This window comes from Triturus cristatus, chromosome 2_1 (assembly GCF_964204655.1).
Source record: "Triturus cristatus chromosome 2_1, aTriCri1.1, whole genome shotgun sequence".
NCBI lineage: Eukaryota > Metazoa > Chordata > Amphibia > Caudata > Salamandridae > Triturus > Triturus cristatus.
Genome location: NC_140581.1, coordinates 543,387,394 through 543,409,874, shown reverse-complemented (window position 1 = coordinate 543,409,874; position 22,481 = coordinate 543,387,394).

Genomic DNA, 22,481 nt, shown 5'->3' with positions numbered 1-22,481 from the left:
AGCACAAAATCGTGCTATCTCATCAGCATATCTATTGCCTATTGAGACATATTGACCACCAGAACAATGTGCTAAAAATTTCTCCACCCCAATTTGTGCCGGCAAGTGTAGTGCCATCAGTAGATCCTCCACATACTCTCCGTTACTGATTGGAGAACCCGAAGAGGTCAAAAACCCAGGCGGGACCACAACTGTCCAAAGCCATGGGCCACCCCAAACTGTATTGGCTATCAGTATATATTGTCACTCTCAACTGTCTTGATAAGCAACATGCTCTAGTGAGAGCCACCAACTCAGCCACTTGTGCAGAACCCACTCCTTTCAACCATGATGCTTCGAACACATTTGCCACTGTGCAGATTGCATATGCAGCTCACAAACTTCCTTCTGAATCCCTCAAACATGATCCATCTACAAACAATACAACATCAAACTCAACCAAAGGAGTATCTTTGATATCAGGTCTTGGTTTAGTACACAGCTCAGTCACATCCAGACAATCATGATCAACTTCATCCATGACCACTTCACAGCATGGTGTTGGTAACAATATGGCTGGATTCAATGTTGTACATCTTGCTATTGTTACATTCTCCGCACCCAATATCACTTTCTCATATTTTGCTAAACAACTGCTTGCAAGGTGTTGTGTGCGAGTCCGAGTTAACAAAATATTAACCAAATGTGGCACATACACTCTAAAAGCATACTCCATTACAATCGACTTACTCTGTTCAAGACTTACACAAGTAGCAGCAACTGCTTTTAGACATCCTGGTAATGCTGCGGCCACTGGATCCAACTTGGCAGAAAAATATGTCACTGGCCTTCGTGCTGTTCCATGAGTTTGTGTTAGAACTGATAACAACCATCACGTTCATTACAGAGCAATTCAAACTCTTTGTCAAAATCTAGCATTCCTAATACTGGTGCTTGACATAAACTGTCTCGGGACCCCAGAAATCTTTTCATCCCTTCGGCATCAAGATGTATTGGATCTGTTACATCTTTGTGTGTCAGTCTTTGTAATGGCTTGGCAATCAGTGAAAAATTCACAATCCACAGCCTACAATTTCCAACCATTCCCAAAACCATTCATACTTCTTTCTGTGTTTTTTGTGGATTCATTCACATTATAGCATTGATCCAATCCTGAGAAACTTTCTGAATTCTTTTTTCAATTACATGACCTAAACAAATAACTTCTTTCTTACAAAATTGTACCTTTGCTGGTGACACTTTATGCCCGCCTACTGCCAAATGGTTCAATAAGGCAATTGTATCTGTCACAAAGTCTTCTCTCGTCTTCAATGCCACTAAAAGCTCATCAATATATTGAACGAGAACTGAGTCTTTAGGCAATATCAGTGACTCCAGAAATGTCTTCAATATCTGATTGAAGATTGAGGGGCTTTCTGTGTACCCTTGAGGAACTCGGCATCATGCCAAAACATGGTCTCCGAACCAGAATGCAAATAAATATTGGCTATCTGGATGTAAGGGTATCGAAGAAAATGCTTGACAGAGATCAATTACTGTGAACCACTCTGCATCACATGGGATTTGATATAGGATCACAGCTGGGTTTGGTACAATTGGACAAGGTATAACAATTTGGTTCACCTTTCTCAGGTCCTGTACGATCCTATATTTCCCATTTGCTTTGTGAATTCCCATTATTGGAGAATTGCATGGACTTCCAAGGATTTCTTTTAGTATTCCTTGTTTAATCAGCATGTCAATCACAGGTGCCACTCCCGCAATCATCTCAGGGCTCATTTTATACTGACTTGTTCTTGGAAATACTGCATCAGACTTTACTATTATTTGAATCGGTGAAACTCCTTTCATTAGCCCGATATCGTTCCCTGTAAAATCTCAAACATGAGTCAACACCATCTCTCTCAATTCATCAGGTTAATATTTTGCTGTAAGCATTGGATACAACTCATTCATTTCTGTCCCTTGTCTTGACATCTTAAAAATCACATCCTCATCTTTCGAATGAAATGTTATTCCATCTGGGGTACAATAAATGGAACAATTCATCTTACACAACAAGTCCTTTCCTAACAGATTAACTGGACTTGTGTCACACACAACAAATGTGTGTAGTTCTTGAAAATTTCCAATTTGAACTTTCATTGGTCTTGATACTGGTGTTTTAAAAAATGTATTTGAGACTCCTACAACTTGGATATTTTCTCCCGAGAGGGGCAGATTTGGTAATTCCATAGTTCTCACAGTGGAACGGGTAGCACGAGTATCTACGAGGACTGTAATGGCATTATCATCAACCTCAGAAACAGAAAGGGTATGCAGTTGCTAGGTAGGTCACCCAAAGGGTGAGTAAATAGAGATATGGAATGTGCAATTCCCTTTAGGGCACAGTGTCCTTCAGAAGAAAGTGGAGAAGGAGGAGGGGGAATTCCTCCTTTCGGAACTAAGTCCCTCACACACCCAGCCAGCTAGCTGTCATGCTTCATCATCGGGACTGCTCCTCGTCGGGTCAGCACACCAATACCCGACGGGCACCCAATGATGGGGCTCTTTGGTGGAGATCTTTTGTTCCTTGCCGTTTGGTGAGGTGTGGGTGAGAGGCCTCAGCTAGTGTAGATGTATTGTAGTGAAGGTGCAATTTAAAACAGGTTCGGTAGTCCAAAAAGATACTTTAATAGAATGGCTCCTACCTGATTAAAAATAAAACTAGAGTGGCAATTTATATCTTAAATTTATTAGTTCAAGATTGTAGTGCTCTACTCTATAGTGGTCAACATGTTTCTTGCCACAATGTCTGAGAGATAAGACGGCAATTCATCAGGACCAAAGTGCAAACCATCTACACCTCGTGGGAGTGACTGGTATAATCCACCTCCCACGTATGTTTTTTAGGATAAGTACCTAAACGTAGTTGAGAGTAATCCTGTAGAACCTCTGTTCATGCCTCAACAGTACCGGCGGGGCTATGACACATCGAGAATAATTATCCTGTAGCTCAGCATCACTGCGCCGGATCACCTACCCCTGCCGCCGGTCCAGGAAGGTGGACCATCAACCTCACCATCCACATAGGGACCTGACTGATCTACCTCTAGAGATGCGACAAGAACGCACTCCTCCTCCCCCCTCAGGCACCGTCATTTTGATGTATCTAAAACGTTCTCTTCTGTCATCAAATATTGTGAAGCCACGTGCACATTTGAATTCATTTGACCATTATTATGAGAACCCACATTCATATTGTATCTCTGCATTTGACCATCCACATCTCTATCTGTCATAGGAGCTTGTGGTATTTGTAAACCCTGGCCTCTGTTTGTTACCTGCACATGTGGTCTTTGATTACACATCTGATTCATTTGTGCTCTATTCACCTGAGTCACATTCATCTGCACATGATAATCATGATTCTGCACCTGATAATTTCGATTCTATACTTGCATTTGATCATTATTTCCTCTCTGTCCTGAAATATTTAACAAACTCCTACACTTGTGTCGCCAAAGTCCAAATTTTCCACAATTATAATAAGGATACCTCTTTTTCAATTCCTCTTCATCTCTGAAATTGCCTCTATCTCTCCCTTGACCGATCGGGATAATTTGCGTAACAGCATTACCATTTGAAACTACACCTTTCTTTCCAGTGGTAGTCTGACCAATATTCTGAAAGTCATTTGATGAATCAACACTCAAATAGCCTCATTTCTTTGCTCTTTCATCTGAACCAACATTAATTTCTCTTTTAGTTTCTTATGTCTCATTTCTATGTCATCCCCACAATACTTTGCATAACACAGTATTTCGTCAACTGATTTACTCTGCCAACAAATCAAATGCTGTTGAATCATATCACTTATATCAGGTCTCAATCCATACACAAACCTATACACAAATCGTCCCATATCTATCTCTCTGATATTTTCTATGCCACTGTACTGCTTAAATACTTGAAGAAGCCTCTCATAATATGCATGCACTGATTCTTTTAATTCTTGAGTAGTTCAGGTCTATTTTCACCCAATCTGTTTCTTTTGGAGAAATTTTCCCTTTTACCTATGTAATGACCTGATTATATTTTTTAATGACCTCTTCTGACCTCTTCTGAAGGTGCTCCTGTTTTTGGATCTCTTGGATACTCTTTTGTTGGCCAATCTACAGCAATTTTATACTCGATCCACAAATCCGCTGGAACTACAATATCAAAACACCTTCTAAATCAACCCACAAAACTTTTGAAATTTTCACAAATTTTTCCACTTGCCTGTACCACTCAACAGGTTTTTCTCTCAACCTGGGAAAATCATACGTGAATGACAATATGTCCTGTCTTGACCAAGGAACGTGCACAAGACCACCTCCTGGGACCTCTCTCATTGGATATGCCGTAACCACATTCTCTGGTACTGACTCTTTTTCTGCTTCTTTTTAGAGAATACCAAGACAAAGCAGCTTTTGTTGACACACTCGCTTCATCCTTCTTTTTGGCCTTCTTCCTTTCCATTTATCTAACTCTCCCCAACGTCTTAATGTGGACATCAATTCTTTAATTTGTAATTGTCTCCCTGATATATTCAGATTCTCTAAATCCTTGTCTGTGAAATCAAATCTATATGTCTTTTGCAAAGCTTTAGACTTTTCAATATCAACTACACACATCTGTGCAACTTCAGCCAACGTCTCATGCAAGCTTCTCGCTTTTCCCGTAATATTCTTACATAAGAATACCAACTCCTCTTCTTGATATTTACTCAATCTTTCTGGGCTGATTGTACCCACAATCATTTCTTCCAAATCTCCCTTCAACTTAATCACATCTTTGTAAGCATCTTTGTTTTGACTACTACATCCAGGTGCTATCTTTTTTAATCCAATAATCTAATTCTTCTGCTGATGGGCCCAATGATCTCTGTACATTCTCACCCATATCACTTCTTGACCTATTAGGCGTCTGGGTATCCATTCTCGTATCACTTCTTGACCTATTAGGTGTCTGGGTATCCATTCTTTTTTCTACTTGCATCAATCTCTTAGGGTGAAGATGTATAATTTGTTTCGGTGTCTCATTCCTCTCTGAAACATCAATCAATTGCTCCACTTGTTTTGCAGCTACATTTACTTTCGTACTGCTATTTCCACTCCCTTTTACTACCTCTCTATTATCCATGTAAAAATGTTCATTATTCTTTACTGGAACTGTTAAAGCATGTACTTGAGTAAGTCCTTGCTCACTATATATTGAAACTATAGGACCAATTGTCACAGGTAATGACAAAACATCTGGATTTGTTATTGAATTCATCTTCACTACTTCTTCTCTGTTAAAATTTTGAATCTGGCTCACAACTTCAGGTGATCTATTTATTTGTTCTTCAAGCTGAATTAAAGGAGCACTTGGTGAAATGCTTGAAGCACTTGCACTTGTATTTGTATTAATCTGTTCCTCTAGATATGACGGAGGTCTGTTCATTAATAATTCATTTAGAAAATCCTCATCAATTTCATCTGTATCCACTAAGTCTGCAATTTTCTCTTGTGGTTCTGTTTATGCTTTTTCTCTTTGAATTTTCCCCCTTCATTCGTCTCAACCTCTCTAACTGGAAACATTTTAGTAACTTCTACCACATCTCTTCTCCACATTTTCTTATGAGAATCCCATTTTGCTTTGGAATACCTATGTACTCTTATATTTATTTTGGTGCCTGTCTCTCTCTCTCTCTCTCTCTCTCTCTCTATCTCTCTTTTGTAAGCCTCATATTCCCAATCTTCCAAAGCATCATACTGCACTGGTCCTGGGTTTGGACTCAAACTATTCATTCAAAACCTCACATTTTTTTAAATCCTGGCATTAAAGTTATCATTATCTGGAAAAGCTAAATTAGCATCATTCTTTGTATATTTCATCCAACATTCTAACCATGTACAAGTATGATAACCCCTCTCTAACACCATGAATGCTGCAGGCGTTCCTTCAGGAAGCAATTATGCTTCTCTTGCAAGCGGAAAATTCTCGGGACTTCCCCAGTTGCTCTATCTGAAGTGACCCAAATATATCTCCACTACCTCACTCAGCAAAGTTCCCTCTGCAGTAAGACCACCTTGTACCACATTACCAGCAGACAATGCACATAAAGCTTAGTGTATGCCACACTAAGACAGCTCTTAGGCTTATCTCAGGCCAACGACGGGCCAGTCAATACCATTGAGATTCAACAAACCTCAACCTACACAAAGGTCCAAACTCACATATATCATAGACTGTTTAAATCTATAATGTCTATAAACTATGTCTCTTCATTACTTATGGGTCTATTATACTAGAGGGCAGATCGCCACCGCACGTATGGCGGTGGCAATCCGCCCGCCATTCCTCCCCGCCCGCCTACCATTTCCCACCCACCATATTTCAATGGCGGGGGGACCCCGGCAGACGGAAAGACCATCTGCTGGTTTTCCACCCCGACGACGAGTCGACCGGGCAGAAAAGGGTATAATATGGTGGCGGGATCTGAAACACACCGCCATCCATATTAGAATGCAGGTGGGGATGTGCCTTTCCATGGCGGCGTTGACGCCATGGAAAGGCATGTGGTGTCTGCATGTGGGGGCCCGGTGTGGGCCCCCAGGGTGTTGGGGGGTGGGGGTGCACATGGGGGGTACCATAAGTACCCCCATGCATTTGCATGCACAACGTGCCAGGTACCGCGCGGTGCCTGCCACGTTGTGCATGAAAATGCACAACATGCCTTTTTCACATTGCAGTGGGTGCTGCTGAAAGCACCGCCCGCTGCAATGTAAAAAATGCTGGATGGACCGCCTAACATATGGCGGGCGGTCCCTTTTGCCGTTATGGTGGTGGGCGGACTTTGTACGCTCGCCATCATAATAGACCCCCTAGTATTTTAATCTAACAAACCATCTGATGCAACTACCAAAAACTGATGCAGCGTAAGCGTTGGGGGATTTTTCAGATAGCTATCTATCCACACCAACCATTATATTGTAATCAGAACCGTAACTCTCATGACAGGCCCATTAGTCATTTGTCTCACACCTAGCTATAACAAAGGTCCTCCGATGAATCTTTGGTAGAGACTCGGGGGTGTATTACAATGTCGGGCGGATCGCCACCGCCCGCAAGGTGGTGGCGATCCGCCCGACATTAACTCCCGCCCGCCTCCCATTTCCCCCCTGCCATATTATGATGATGGGGGTACTGCGGTGGACAGGAAGACCATCTGCTGCTTTTCCACCCGGTCGACCGGGTGGAAAAGGGTTGAATATGCTGGCGGTGTCCATATTACCATGCATGCGGGATTCAGCCTTTCCGTGGCGGCGTTGCCGCCACGGAAAGGCATGCGGATTTTGCAGTTGGGGGCCCGTTGTGGGCCCCAGGATGTTGGGGTGGTGGGGGGCCGTACCACCATTCTTGGGGTGATGTAGGGGTACGCGTGGTGCGACCCGTACCCAAGATCTGAATGCCTGGGTACGGGCCGTACCCCTACGTCACCCCAACAATGGTGGTACGGCCCGTACCCAGGCCTGAAGAGCGTGGGTACGGGTCGCACCATGCGTACCCCTACGTCACCCCAACAATGGTGGTACGGCCCGTACCCAGGCCTGAAGAGCGTGGGTACGGGTCACACCACGCGTACCCCTACGTCACCCCAATAATGGTGGTACGGCCCGTACCCAGGCCTGAAGAGCGTGGGTACAGGCCGTACCACCATTGTTGGTGTGACGTAGGTGTAGGCGTGGTATGACCCGTACCCACGCTCTTAAGGCCTGGGTACGGGCCGTACCCCTACATCACCCCAACAATGGTGGTACGGCCCGTACCCACGTTCTGTAGGCCTGGGTACAGGTCGTACCCCCAATGTTGGGGTGATGTAGGGGTAGGCGTGGTATGACCCGTACCCACGCTCTGAAGGCCTGGGTATGGGTCGTACCCCTACGGCACCCCAACATTTGGGGTACGGCCCGTACCCAGGCCTTCAGAGCTTGTGGGCGGGTGGGTGGGTGTCGTGCTATGATCCACATCAGTGGACAGAGACATAGGCGTGGGTGCCTATCACTCCCAGCAGTGCCCAGACATATGAGGGGTGGGTGCAGAGGACTCCCAGCAGTGCCCAGACATATGAGGGGTGGGTGCAGAGGACCCCCAGCAGTGCCCAGACATATGAGGGGTGGGTGCCTATCACTCCCAGCAGTGCCCAGACATATGAGGGGTGGGTGCCTATCACTCCCAGCAGTGCCCAGACATATGAGGGGTGGGTGCAGAGGACCCCCAGCAGTGCACAGACATATGAGGGGTGGGTGCAGAGGACTCCCAGCAGTGCCCAGGCATATGAGGGGTGGGTACAGCGGACCCCCAGCAAAGCCCAGACATATGAGGGGTGGGTGCCTATCACTCCCAGCAGTGCCCAGACATATGAGGGGTGGGTGCCTATCACTCCCAGCAGTGCCCATATATATGAGGGGTGGGTGCCTATCACTCCCAGCAGTGCCCAGACATATGAGGGGTGGGTGCAGAGGACCCCTAGCAGTGCCCAGACATATGAGGGGTGGGTGCAGAGGACTCCCAGCAGTGCCCAGACATATGAGGGGTGGGTGCCTATCACTCCCAGCAGTGCCCAGACATATTAGGGGTGGGTGCCTATCACTCCCAGCAGTGCCCAGACAAATGAGGGGTGGGTGCAGAGGCCTCCCAGCGGTGGACAGAGACATGGGGGTGTGTACAGCATCCTTCCATTAGCAAAACTACATGGGTGCATGAAGGCATCCACAATGTGCGACTATGTTGAAAGTGCCATGACAACACATCACTGACAGCAGTGTCCCACTCCCATGAGGATGGATGTCCTTCCCCCACTGCATGACACACCACATGTGGGTGTGATGACAAATTACACATGCATACCTACCCCTGGCGGTGGCAGCACAATACACACACTGAGATCATGCAACAAGACTGTATCCTCATGTGAAACCCCACTAAACTATGAGAGCCTAAGGGAACACACACTGTCACCCACATTCCAGGACTGATTGGAATGTACAGGTGCTGGGGCAGCCAACAAGTTGTTTCCTCCCATGGAAGGAAAAGGGTGGAGTACCCACAGATACAATGCCCACAATTGTTAGTCAGGTGCCCAAATACCCTGCAGAACAAGTAACACATGTGTGCTAGGCTGGGAGTACACACATGCATAGTGCGGAAAAGGGACCATGTCCACATGAAGCCATGGCAACATACTCCATACACAAGTACAGTGACTACCAAGGATGGCACAGACGATGCAGGCGGAGACATTGCTGAGCAGGCATGGGCAAAGTTGAAGGGATCCCTCACACAGCAAGGAAATGTAGACACAGGTCAGCAAAACAATTGGGAAACACCCTGCAGGGAAGAAGTCAGGTGCCACAGAGGAAGGAACACTCCTTGGGACAATGTCACCATACAGTAAGAACTTACATGACCAAAGAATATTTGCAGAGACCTTGTGATGGCACGCAGATACCAGGTTCCTCCCCATGAGCAGCACACTACAACATTTCCCAGACACCTAACACATTATCACCACCCCAACTGGACAAGGTACTCGTGCTCACTAGCGCGCCATAGGACTCGCGTGCTTAGCGCTGTACCGAGGTGCGCTCTGCTTATACTAATATTTTAAACGCTACCCGTTTTTGTATTTGTGTTTATTATAATTTATTTTCCCCTGGTTTTATCCTGGGGAGCTGCCCCCTCACCTGCACTTTAATCGTTGCTGCACCGCTGCTTAGCGGGTCCTGTCCTGGGGTTTAGGAAAAAGGGAGAGAATCGGCTGACATATTGAGAGTGGGACTGGTGGTGACACTGTTTGGGCGCCATCTTGAGTGTCCTAGTGGTGCTGCTTACACGCAGACACCCTACTTAAGGTGGTCCATCAAGAGGGTCAGCTGGACAAGGTACTCGTACTCACTAGCGCGGCATAGGACTCGCGTGCTTAGCGCTGTACCGAGGTGCGCTCCGCTTATACTAATATTTTAAACGCTACCCGTTTTTGTATTTGTGTTTATTATAATTTCTTTTCCCCTGGTTTTATCCTGGGTAGCTGCCCCCTCACCTGCACTTTAATCATTGCTGCACCGCTGCTTAGCGGGTCCTGTCCTGGGGTTTAGGAAAACGGGAGAGAATCGGCCGCCATATTGAGAGTGAGACTGGCGGTGACACTGTTTGGGCGCCATCTTGAGTGTCCTAGTGGTGCTGCTTACACGCAGACACCCTACTTAAGCCAGTCCCTCAAGCGCGCAGCGGTGACCCGCAGCGGGGGTGCCCTCCTTGCGCCTGAGTCGTGCCAGAGTCTTGCACGTCTGCGCTCGTCCGCGCTGAGTCTGGGCTAGGCAGGGCTCTGTAGCTCTTTTTCTGTCTGTGATGTCTCTGAACCCTCTACTATCAATGTACTCTAGAACTGTGCTGCTTAGTCTCCGTAATTCTATGCCGTGTACGCATACTCCGTTACATCCTCTCTCTGGCCCTTTTCATTGCCCAGAGTGCGTATTTAGACTTCCATCTTCTGTTTCTATCTCTGCATATAGGAAAGCCCCCTTAGGATGCCTAGATAGTATTTGACCACCGCTGGTAAAATCTCAGGCCCCTTTTAATCTTAAGGTCTGCCATCTCAATGTGAGGTCGTTGGTTAGACATCATCTGGATGTATATAATTTACTTACGGAGACAGCCCCTGACATCTTGTTTATGTCAGAGACATGGTTGCATGAGGATGCTTCGGCTGCGGTTAATCTGGCTCTTCCCTCTGAGTATGCGATTTTTACTCATAATCGTAACTCGAGAGGAGGTGGCATTGCGGCCGTTATTAAATCCAGCTACTCATGCGTATGGAAGGCTTTAGACATTGCTGGCTGTGAAAGTGCTCACTTCCGTATTTCGGGTAGTCCTCATTTTACTTTCTCTGGGCTACTTATCTATCGGCCTCTGGGCCCGGACGCTGCTTTTAGGTCTGCTCTTCCTGAAGCCGTCAGCACATTGGCCTTAAGGGCTGCCAATTTTAGTTTTATTGGCGATTTAAATCTTCATTTTGACACTCCACTTTCCCCTGCCGCCAGTAGTACTCTTGCCGACTTGGAAGCTCTCCAGCTATCTCAGCTGGTTAGCCATTGTACTCATGTTGGTGGGCACATCTTGGACCCCATTTTTACCAATCTAACTTCGGCTAAAGTACTGCCTCCCAGGCCTATGGCCTGGACTGCTCACCATCTAATAGAGATGCACCTTACAATTAAGGACTCTCCCCACAGAGCAACTGTGCCTGTGTCATTGAGACGCCCATGGAGAAAACTGAAATTAGCTGATTTTCATCGGCTTCTTGGTCAACATCCTCTGGGCCCTTTCTCTGACGCGGAGTCGGGATATGATCTTTTTGCAACTGGCTGACTGGAGCCTTGGTCTGCCTGATCCCAATTGCTGAGAGTAAACGCTGTCACGCTGAACCCAGTCCCTGGTATGATGACTCGCTTCGGCTCTTAAGGAAATCCTATAAACAAGCTGAAAGAGCCTGGCGTAAGTCAAATCAGCCTGATAGGAAAACGGCGTATCGTGTCATGACTAAGAAATATCATAGAGCGGATTGTAAAGCTCGGGCTGCTTACTTTTCCCGCGAATTCAACATCAGCACCAATCCTACTAAATTAATATTTAAGGTGCTTAAGGATCTCACAGCCAGTAGAGCCCCAATCGCTGAGTTCTGCTCTGCCTCGCACTGTGTGGACCTGGCTGCCTTTTTTGTGGAAAAGGTGGAGGCCATCTACCGTTCCTTTCCCGATCCATCTGCCTCTTGGGAGAAGCTGGAACCTGGCCCAATGACAACTACGTCTTTGTGCTCTTTCCCAGAGCTTTCGATGGAGGAGTTTAATAAAATTGTGGCAAAAATTAAATCAGGTTCACCAAGTGATCCTCTTAGACCTGCCCAATTTAGAGAATCTGCGTCACTTTGTCTCCCTCCTCTACGTGATCTTGTTAATTTATCTTTGACGTCTGGCTCGGTCCCTGCTAGTTGGAAACAAGCCCAGGTGATGCCTATTTTAAAAAAACCTGCCCTGGATCCTTCAAAATTGGAGAATTATCGCCCCATATCTCTTCTTCCGTGGGTTACAAAACTGACTGAGGCCCATGTCAACGCCATTTTATCCAACCATCTTCATTGTGCTAATATTTTAGATCCCTCTCAGAATGGCTTTCGACCCGGCCATAGCACTGAGACTGCGTTGCTCTTTATGGTCGATCACCTGCGAACCTTGGTCGATTCTGGTCAAACGGCAGCACTGGTGCTCCTTGATCTCAGTGCCACGTTTGACACTGTCTCCCACGCTATCTTATTACAGCGTTTGGGTGAGGCAGGTGTCGATAACATGGCACTTGAATGGTTTCGATCGTTTTTATCTAGTCGCCCGTTTAGGGTTGTTACACCTCCTTTTCAATCTAAACCCTACCCTATTGCCCAGGGTGTGCCGCAAGGGTCGGCTCTTAGCCCCACACTTTTCAATCTTTATGTGCAGCCGCTGGCTGCTGTCGCCAAGCGTTGGAACCTGACTATGGTGTCCTATGCTGACGACATGCAGCTGGCGGTTGCATTAAGTGGGGCCTCCGACCTCGAGGCTGCTAAGTTCCGTGAGGGAATTAGCTCAGTAGCCCGCTGGATGACAGATAATTGCCTGCAATTGAACGCCAAAAAGACCGAGGTGCTCATTGTTGGCAAGCAGAGTCATCTATGGGGTGATCATTGGTGGCCATCTGAGCTTGGTCCAACTCCTCTCCCTGCCACTGAGGTCAAAAACCTTGGGATTTGGTTGGATTCCAGACTCAGTTTTGTTCCCCACACAAAGAAAACCGCAGCCACTTGCTTCGGGATTCTTCGTAGACTCAGACCTATTTTTAAATTCTTTGATGCCCCAACCAGACAGCTTATTGTACAAGCTAACATTCTGTCTAGGTTGGACTATGCGAGCTCTCTTTTGCTGGGAGCTAATTTGGCCGAACTCTCTAGACTTCAACGCGTTCAAAACGCTGCCGCCAGGGCTCTGGTTGGCTTACCGAGATCTTGCTCGGCCAAAAAAACCATCGGCAAACTTCATTGGCTCCCTGTTGCTCAGAGGATTAAGTTTAAGTCTCTCTGCCTTTTGTTTAAAATTTGGAAGCACTCTTCTCCTCAGATTTTGGAGCATTTTATTCTGCCCTATGTACCCTCGCGCTTTCTAAGATCCTCAGGACTTCACCTGGTTACAGTCCCTCGCTTTAAGAGGGCTAGGGCCGGTGGCCGCTCTTTCAGAGTGCTTGCTGCTAGGCTCTGGAGCTCTCTTCCTGTTCATATCCGCGCAATTAACGAACTTTTGGCCTTTAGGAAGGCCGTAAAAACCTTCCTCTTTCCTCTGGACTCTTAGTGTTATGCTCATGTCTTTGGTACTGCCTGTGTCCGGTATTTTTGTCCTCCATAGCGCCGGGATGCCCCTTTGCTGGGGCATCTGTGCGCTCTATAAATCCGGCTAACATAACATAACATAAAATAACTCAGGGAGCAGCAGCACCAACAGCAATACTAGAAAAGCATTTGTGTGCAAATGAAAAACAAAATGCTTTATTCAGCATAAAAAAAGATTGGATTTGAAATGTACACTATATACAAGGCCCATAGGCCAGTCCATATGTGAATTCCGGGGGTTGACACATTGGGACGCGTCTCCCCTAGCTTGCCTGCACAGTTCAGAGTTCCTTTCCATCCACAGGGGGGGCATCATGTGGGGGGGAGGGACCAGGCACCGCAGGGACAGGAGGGGAAAGGGTAGGTGTTGTGGGTGCAGGGACGGACGACTCCACCACAGGGGGTGGGGCAGCGCCAAAGGTGGTGGTTAGGATGGCGCAGCGCACGGTTGCAAGGTCTCCCAGCATCTCCCCTGCACCCGAAGGAACCACAGGCCCCAAGGAGGGGGAGGGGCGGAGGGATGGATTGCAGCGCTACTGGGGGAGGGTGTGGACAGGGGGGGACTCAACTCCCCTGCCTGGGGACTTCCTCAACCGCTTGCGGGGTGGTGTCACACTGGGGCTGAGGGACAGACTGGCCATGAAGGACTCTTTGTCTGACTGTTGGGCAGGGGAGCTAAGGGGAGTGGTTTTGGAGGAAGTGGGTCGTGAGGACTGCGGACTCCCACTGTGGCTGCGTGGCTGCCGTTTGCCCCCTGACCCAGTGGGTGTGCCTCTTCCCCCTGTGTGTGCGTGACTGGAGGTGTGCGCTTGGCCTTCCCTGTTGGTGTGCTGCCTGTGTCTGGTGGGGTGCGTGCATGGGGATGTCTGGGTGTGCTTGGGACAGGCATGGGAGTGGGAAGTGTGGATGGTGCAGGGGTAGGGGGGGATGGAGCGCTGCAGGAGACCCACTGCTGCCATCAGTGACGAGTCCATGGACCTCAGCAACATCCGTTGGTCAGACATCGCTGCTGACATGCCCTCCATGTACGACACCATCTGTGTCAGCAGTCTGGTGTGGCCATGGAGGACATTAAGCAGCGATGTCTGACCAACCTGCAACTGCCGCAGGATGTCCACCGACTCGGCATTGATGGCAGCAGGGGAGACAGGGGCAGGGGGTGCGGTGCCTGGCACGAAGGAGACATGTGGTCGCCTAGCACGGACAGAAGGGACTCGAGCAAGTGGGAGGGCGGTGATGGGAATGGAGGGGGCGGCGAGAGATGTACCGCTGCTTTCAGCTGTGGGAGCAGCCTCCGCCCCCTCTGGGAGCTCAGCCTCGGACCCGTCAGCGTCATAGTCGGTTTTGGGACTGGACAGGTCCTCCGCCTGACTCCCCTCGCCCTCCGTGCCACTTGCTGCGCCAGACTCCCCAGAACTGGTGGCACAGGTGCTGGATCCCTCCTCCACGTCCGTGCCGGTGTCTCCCTCGGTGTCCCCCGACGATGCTGTGGGCAAGGTGAAGAGACAGGAAATAATCAGACACCTGTATACATATGACACATGAGTCCAAACTACATAGGTCACAGTGCATAGCATGAAAAGCATCATGAGTAACATCTACAATACTACGCACATATGTAGGCCCTGCACTACACAGTTGGTTGACCCACCATGCCACTTTGAAACAATGGAGAGCATGACACAACAGCAAAGAACTTGATATCGAATTATACAGAGAAGCTAGTGTCTGTGGACAGTCGAGCACAGCATCTGGACCACACACCGTTGCCAAAAATGGATGAGCAGGAACCATGTCTTTTAACTTTTGACACATGCTGCAAAGCACAAACATTAAACCCTGCACAACATGACTGGGTCAATACTTGTTGATTGTCTGTTCCGACTATCATCACACACAGGCCAGACCTGGCAAGGAGACATAATCTTTGGACATGTAGGCCTTACCCGCACAAACCCCCCCCTACCTGAGACAATGTGATTGAGACAGAGGAAGGACTTACACCTCTTAATCAGGGATCACAAAAATGGGCTCCATTAAATCCTAATTGCACTCTAACTACCCCTCGTGGGGCTGACCACACATATTATTGACAAACAACCATCATCAGATAGTTGTACACAGGCCAGTGTGAGGATGCACAAGCCACATTGGGTCACCCTGTACAGTGTACACATGTAGCACACTTTACGTAAATACAAATGAGGCCAGGGTACAATGCCACAAAGGCCAACCTATGCTGAAGACACTGAGAATGTCCACAGTATTGGATGACACACATGATTCCTAGGAAAAGGTGTCTCAGGGGACTGTAGTGGCCACACTGCTCCATGGTCCTGGCTAGATCTGACTGCAACAGGAGCAACCGTCCCCGCACTATGCATATCTCCCCCTCATGCACATCATGTCTGAGGCCACAACATCGGTCATGCATGCTGCAAGGCAGTTCATTTTAAGCCTCACACTCCTATGTTGAGACTCTGCATCAGTGCCAACAATCATGGACCCCCAAATGACTGAACTGGACAGGGCACAGGCAAGGTCCCAACACATGTCACAGACGACCCCCACACATGATGCTGCAAGCATTGGGCACTTGAATTAACTGCCAACCTAGATTACCTTGTGCAAGAGTGACTACACACAGACCAGGGAACACATGTCAAGGAGGGGAAGGGAGGAAGAACAGGACCGGTTGACTTTGGGGAACAGGATATGCACTGCACATATAAACCCTGGCAGTGTATCCAGGCGACTGAGCACTTCCAAAAGCTGGTGACACACAGCAAACACACATGTACCTACCCCCTTCCTGCTGCTGCTTCTCCTGTAACCGCCTATCCATGTCAGGGAAAACCACCGCCAGGACAGGCTTCATTTGGTGTGTCAGGCGCCGGTGCCTGCGGTTGTTGCCCACTGGTGAATCCCCCAGCAGGACCCGGGCGATCCTCCTTGTCCAGCACCGGATATCCTGCAAGCGTTTCCTCACCTGGGGCAGGCGCCGACTGCGACCCTCCACCGACCTCACGGCCCTGACGGCCCGCTTCCAAATCTCCCCCTTGGCGTAGGCGGCTACCTGTGAGGATGACAAAGTGAGACAACATCAATACACCTGCTCCATGTCACAGAAACACACATTAGAACAATTGGGCTTGTTTGAACAGGGCATAGTATGCAGCCAACTCATTGCACCTTTGTCATAGGGACATTATCCTCTGGGGAAGGCCAAATGCACTACGTGGCATTTAAAGTACACAAGTGGCATGAGGGGTGCGACAGAATCAATGATCATGGCTCACACTGTGCATCACAAGCAACACCAGGATTATGGACAGCACCTCAAAGCAGTCACATGCCCCAGGCCACTGACGCAACCTCAGCGGAGTACACAGACACACACAGGCACAGGACAATCACCTGCCATTGGCAACTGCGGGTACAAACATCACTCTGCACATGTGCCACTTGACTGGGGGGAGTCACCGGTGTGGGGCTAGCTCAGCATGTCAGACACACAGAACGGCTCCTTGCTTACATCAGATGAGTAGGGCATATGCATCCTCCATGCAGCTGGGGTGCAACACTCCACATAGACACTCACCCACATGACAGGGGACTTACACACACACCAATGTCCAGGGGCCGTACACATCATTTGGACACTATCACCACAGGTACACTCAACTCACACACATCTGTGGGTACAGTCACCTGTCACACTGGGGGGACCTCAGAATCACATCAGGACTATGGAAACATCATTCCCAAGGGGATTAGCAAGGCTGAATGTGGCATGCACCATGCAGTGATTGTCACAGTAAGCACAATGCAAGTGAGGAGTGCAGATATGAACCACATCCGGCTCTGCATGGGAGACATAAGGCATTGCCCCCCCTGGGACCCACCATGAACAACATTGCATGTCTGTCACACCTGGACACAATGCCAGAAGTGACAGACACAAAAAAGGGGCACAGTCACAGCTAGTGGAGTCAGCACTCACCTGCTCCCCTGGTCTCCCATACAGGCAGGGGTACTATGGGAGGATGACGTCCAGCAACGCCTCATTCTCCTCTTGAGTGAAAGGCTGGGCCCTCTCCACAGACCTGGACATGGTGCCAGAGGAATCACGAGCAGCAGCAGTGGTGTGGAATGAAAGGTTGTGCAGGCAAGTACTCTCGCATGGGTCCTGGCTGCCTTATATCTAGGCCTGGGCAAAAATTTCGTTCCGTTCGCGGAAATTGCGATAATTTGACATTTTTGCGTTCCGCGGAGAGCGCGAAAATGTCAAAAATTCCGGTTTCCGCAGCTTGGCGATAATTTGTTTCTTGCTCGCGCTGTAAAATAATACATTCTCGCGCGCGCGCGATCGCCTTACCTGAATCCCTGCGTTCGCCGACAAGTTTTCTTGATCCGGTCGCGTTCTCCATGAGATGTTGTATTGTTTTTAGCCATTTGCGCTGTCTCGCGACAGTTCGCGCCCGCAGTGACGTCATGCGTCGCGCGATCACGTCTTTCTTCTCGCGATCATGCACCGCGAGAACAACTCAAAACAAGATGGCCGCGCCCGCAAGCAACCACATGGGTAAGTTGGCGACCCGCAACCATGCAGAAAATCTCGCGAACATGCCGGAAAAAAACTTCCGCATCTTCGCGATATTTCTGCTTGTTTGCGATAATTTTAAACATTCTCGCGATAATTTGCGAAGGTTAATTCCGCAAATTCCGCCCACCCCTACTTATATCTCACTTGCTGGGCTGTTTCATTACAGGAGTACAGAGAGATTGGTCAATCTCATATGCATCCTACGTTTCCTCCAATCCCTTTAAACCTACCCCAGAGAGGGCCTTTGCATGGTTCAAAATTTGAGCATGATGTCAAGTCAACAACCACTTTGCAACATAGTATATTGTCTCCAACCGACTTTTGCTGGCCACCTGATGAAAAATTTTGAACTGGAAACTCGGTCTCCATGACAACCAGCATGCATTTAGGCCCTTATACTTGTCCCTCATGTGTCCCCTATGTAATTTCACTATCCACACACAGGTATGGTGCGTTCCACATGTACACCTAGGGCACCACTACTCCAGTGATACGGTCCGTACACGCATGTGTAGGGCCCGTAGCACTATGGTCGTGTTGCGGTAGGCGTATGCCATTGTGATACGGGCCGTACCCGCGTGTGTAGGGCCCGTAGCACTATGGTAGTGTTGCCATAGGCATACGCCATAGTGCTATGGGCCATACATAGGCGGGTACGAGCCGTATCTCTATGGCGTACACCTACGCCAACACTACCATGGGGATAGGACCAGTGTGTACACGTACGTGTGTATGGTCCTTGCAAACACGCGTACTCCTACCCAAAACCCATATTGTGATACGACCGTACACACGCCCTCAGAGCGTGTGTACGATGCGTTTCACAGCTTACATTGGTGATAGGAGGCGCACAGGAAAGGAATGGAGGTGTATGACTCGCACAAGGATGGACATCAAGTCATTGTCAGTGCAGTGCATCATGTGTAGGGCCTAAGTGTGTCAGGCAGTGAGCTGGCACATGTCTCCTCATATTTTAACCCAATAGTTGTGTGATGACCTGTGTACACATGTCATGTGTGATGGGGCACCATGTGGCGCACTTCCCCTTCACACCTTTTACATGTGTGCATGTATTTCAAACTTGTCAAGCACTGCATCACTGGCATGGCACAGTCCCCAACACCCACAAATGTCCCCTGATGCCAGGTACACGGATGATGACACCTGACATCTCACTACCAGCGTGCCACGATGTGACTATGTCATGTGTGTGTCATGTGTTCCCATGATCTTGCTGTTGGTGTTCCGTCAACGGCATCTGCTGTAGCTGCATCCAACATGTGTCTGTGTGTAGATGCCCATGTCACACTATTACGCACACCAGGACACATGTGGAATAACACGTGATGTGTGTCTGTATGCATCTAACAGGGACTTGCGAGCTTAGGACATATCTGCATAGTCTCAATGTCTGTGTGATCATATTTGACATGTACCCCTTCATGGCAAGGTGTGTGGTCTGTCCTTTTTCCATGACATGTGACCAGTGCGTCTAGCTTGCCGGCAGCTGTCTGTATGAGATGACATCCTTCAAATGCACATATGTGGATGTATGTCACTCCTGTAATGTGTCTGTCTGTTCACTCACACTGGCCCACAGCTACTTTCATGGCATGTCATGTAGACCTTGACAATCCATGTTTGTAGCTGGCTCTTGGTAGGAGTATCACCTGGCTGGCATTCGTGTGCAGGATGTATTGCACAGACCAGACTCTGTATGTGGCATATGTGTATTAGCTGTTGAACATGTGCTCAGTTCATTGACATTGGTGTAGTAATGTACTCAATCTTCGTTATTCCTTCCAATTTTCTGCAGGGCACCGCCTCTCCCCCGACCAATGCCAGACTTGGCTGCCATGAGGGAAAGTGACTGCATACGCCGCTACCGATTCCCCCAACGATTAATTGTGGACCTGAAAAACAGGCTGGCACCACACCTCAAACCGCGACACAGTTATCCGGCTGCGCTGACCCCCAAGATGAAGGTGATGGCAGCCCTATATTTCTTTGCCACCGGTACGTTTCAATTGACCATAGCTGATGTGGGTGGCATGTCTCAGACCATGTTCAGCCGTGTCCTGCATGATGTTTTAGAAGCCATGTTGGAGCACCTGGATGAATTCATCCATTTTCCAACTCGTGAGCAGTTGACAGGTATCAAGGGTGAGTTCTATGCCCTGGGAGGGATGCCCCATGTAATTGGGTCCATTGATGGGACACATGTGGCTTTGGTACCACCACAGGCACAGGAGGTAGCCTTCCGTAACCGTAAACATTACCACTCCATTAATGCCTTTGTGGTGTGTCTTGCTAACATGGTGATTTCCCATGTCTGTGCACGTTTTCCAGGGTCAGCACACGATGCCTACATCATGAGGCGTAGCAGCGTGCCAGAAATGATGCTGCAGCTGCACAACGAACGAGCATGTCTTGTTGGTGAGTATACTCTGTTTGTCCAGTATTCTGCGGTATCTTAGTATGTGACGGCATCTCCTGACCCACTTCTTTACATGATGTTTCCATGTAGGGGACTCTGGCTATCCCAACATGCCATGGCTGGTGCGCCTCTCCGCAACCCGAGAACAGCTGCAGATCACCGTTACAACAACGCCCATGGGCAGACCAGGCGAGTGATTGAAAGGACGTTTGGCCTCCTGAAGAGCCGATTCCGGTGCCTCCACAAGACCGGCGGGTCCCTCCCATATGCACCGGTGAAGGTCTGCAAAATATTCCTCGTGTGCTGCATGCTGCACAACATGGCAGTGGAGAAAGCTGTGCCACTCATCCTGGATCCCGATGAGCAGGAACATCCACCCGTGGAGGATGACGGCCTTGGTCACGAGCCAAGTGAGGAGGAGGAGGAGGAGGAAGACATCCGGAGTCAGCTCATACGCAACTTCTTCTCATAATGGTGAGTCCCTTGGTCTGAGTGTGCACGCTTTGAGCCTTGTGTGGCATGTGTTGCAATGTGTGTGTCCAGCTAACTGTATGCTAAGTGACTTTGAGGTGTGTGCTGATGTGTCACTCGAGTGCTGATGTCATTCCACACATTTTAGCTGACACACTCAATTGACAACTGGCATGGTGTCAACCTTATTCATGTAGAGTACATGACAATGCATGCGGATGACTATGTTTTTCCTGACTTCTTGTGTGTCTCTCATCCCCAGGTAGTTCCGCATGCTGTCTGCTCGTGGCATCGTTGTGCTCCTGCTATTCCTCATGAGTAATGCAACCTGTGCTGAATCAGCGTTACATGCACGGACATGGTGAAAATTCTCCTTTGGGTAAGGATTGCAGCAAGGCTTTTTGGGTGTGGTAGTTGTTTGTAATGTGTGGGCACTGCTCCTGTGCAGGTTATGTTACTATGCATACATGTCGACTCACCATGGGGCACATGACATGTGGCATGACTCACATGAATTGATAGTCACACTTTGTGACAGTCATCTGTTATGGGATTGTGGTTTGTGATGAAGGCATCAATGTGTGTACAACTTCCCTCTGAAACATACGGGAGGCTACGGGTGGACATATTGCGGGACATCACCATATGATGCTCAATGGGGAATTGCAGCCTCTCCGTGTGCAGCAGGGGATGTTTGGCTCAACCCCTTCACTTGTGTGCCAGTACAATGGATTTACAGCATCTGTGGTGCAAAGGGGGTGTCCGGTGTAGGTTCCACATGTTAATCCAATAGACCTGTGAGTCTGTTAATGTTGATGCTTTTGCATAGGTGTGAGCCTGAGTAATAAAGGTGTTCCTCAGCCTTCAAGGTGCCTCATCTCTGTCAATGCAGGTCTCTTGCCACTGTGCATGCGGCATCTCTGGCATGGTTGTCAAGGATTGTGCATATGAGTCTATGTGTAGATTAGCAACCTGCATGCTGTTCTTCATGTATTTGATTCTCTATTGTGCATGATGTCCATGGCTGTGTATGTGTTTTGCCATGTTAGTCCCCCCCACAGGCCATCAACACCTTCTGGGGTGTGTTTCCTGTGCGCAGCTTGGCCTACAGTTTCATGATCCGGTGTCAGTCATCTTTGGTGATTGTGCATCCTTTGTCTCTGGGTGTGCCATTGCAAACCGGTAACTCCTTCCTTGACATACACCTGTTGCAGTAGTCCTTTCTGACATCCTAGTCTTTGTGTGGATATTGTGGCATAATTCCCAGGACATGCCGCCTGCTGTTGCAGCCACTGCATCAAGGGCACACGTAGTTTCCAGATTTGGCAACACACACACATCAAAGGTGCTCCTCCCTTCCTCCCTCATCACATTCATTTGGCTGTCTTCGGCTTGTCTGTGCCACAGTTGCGGCCACGCGGTACCAAAGGCTGGACCGTCTGCACATGCAACGTGCACATTGCACGACCCTCAGGTCCTTGCATGAC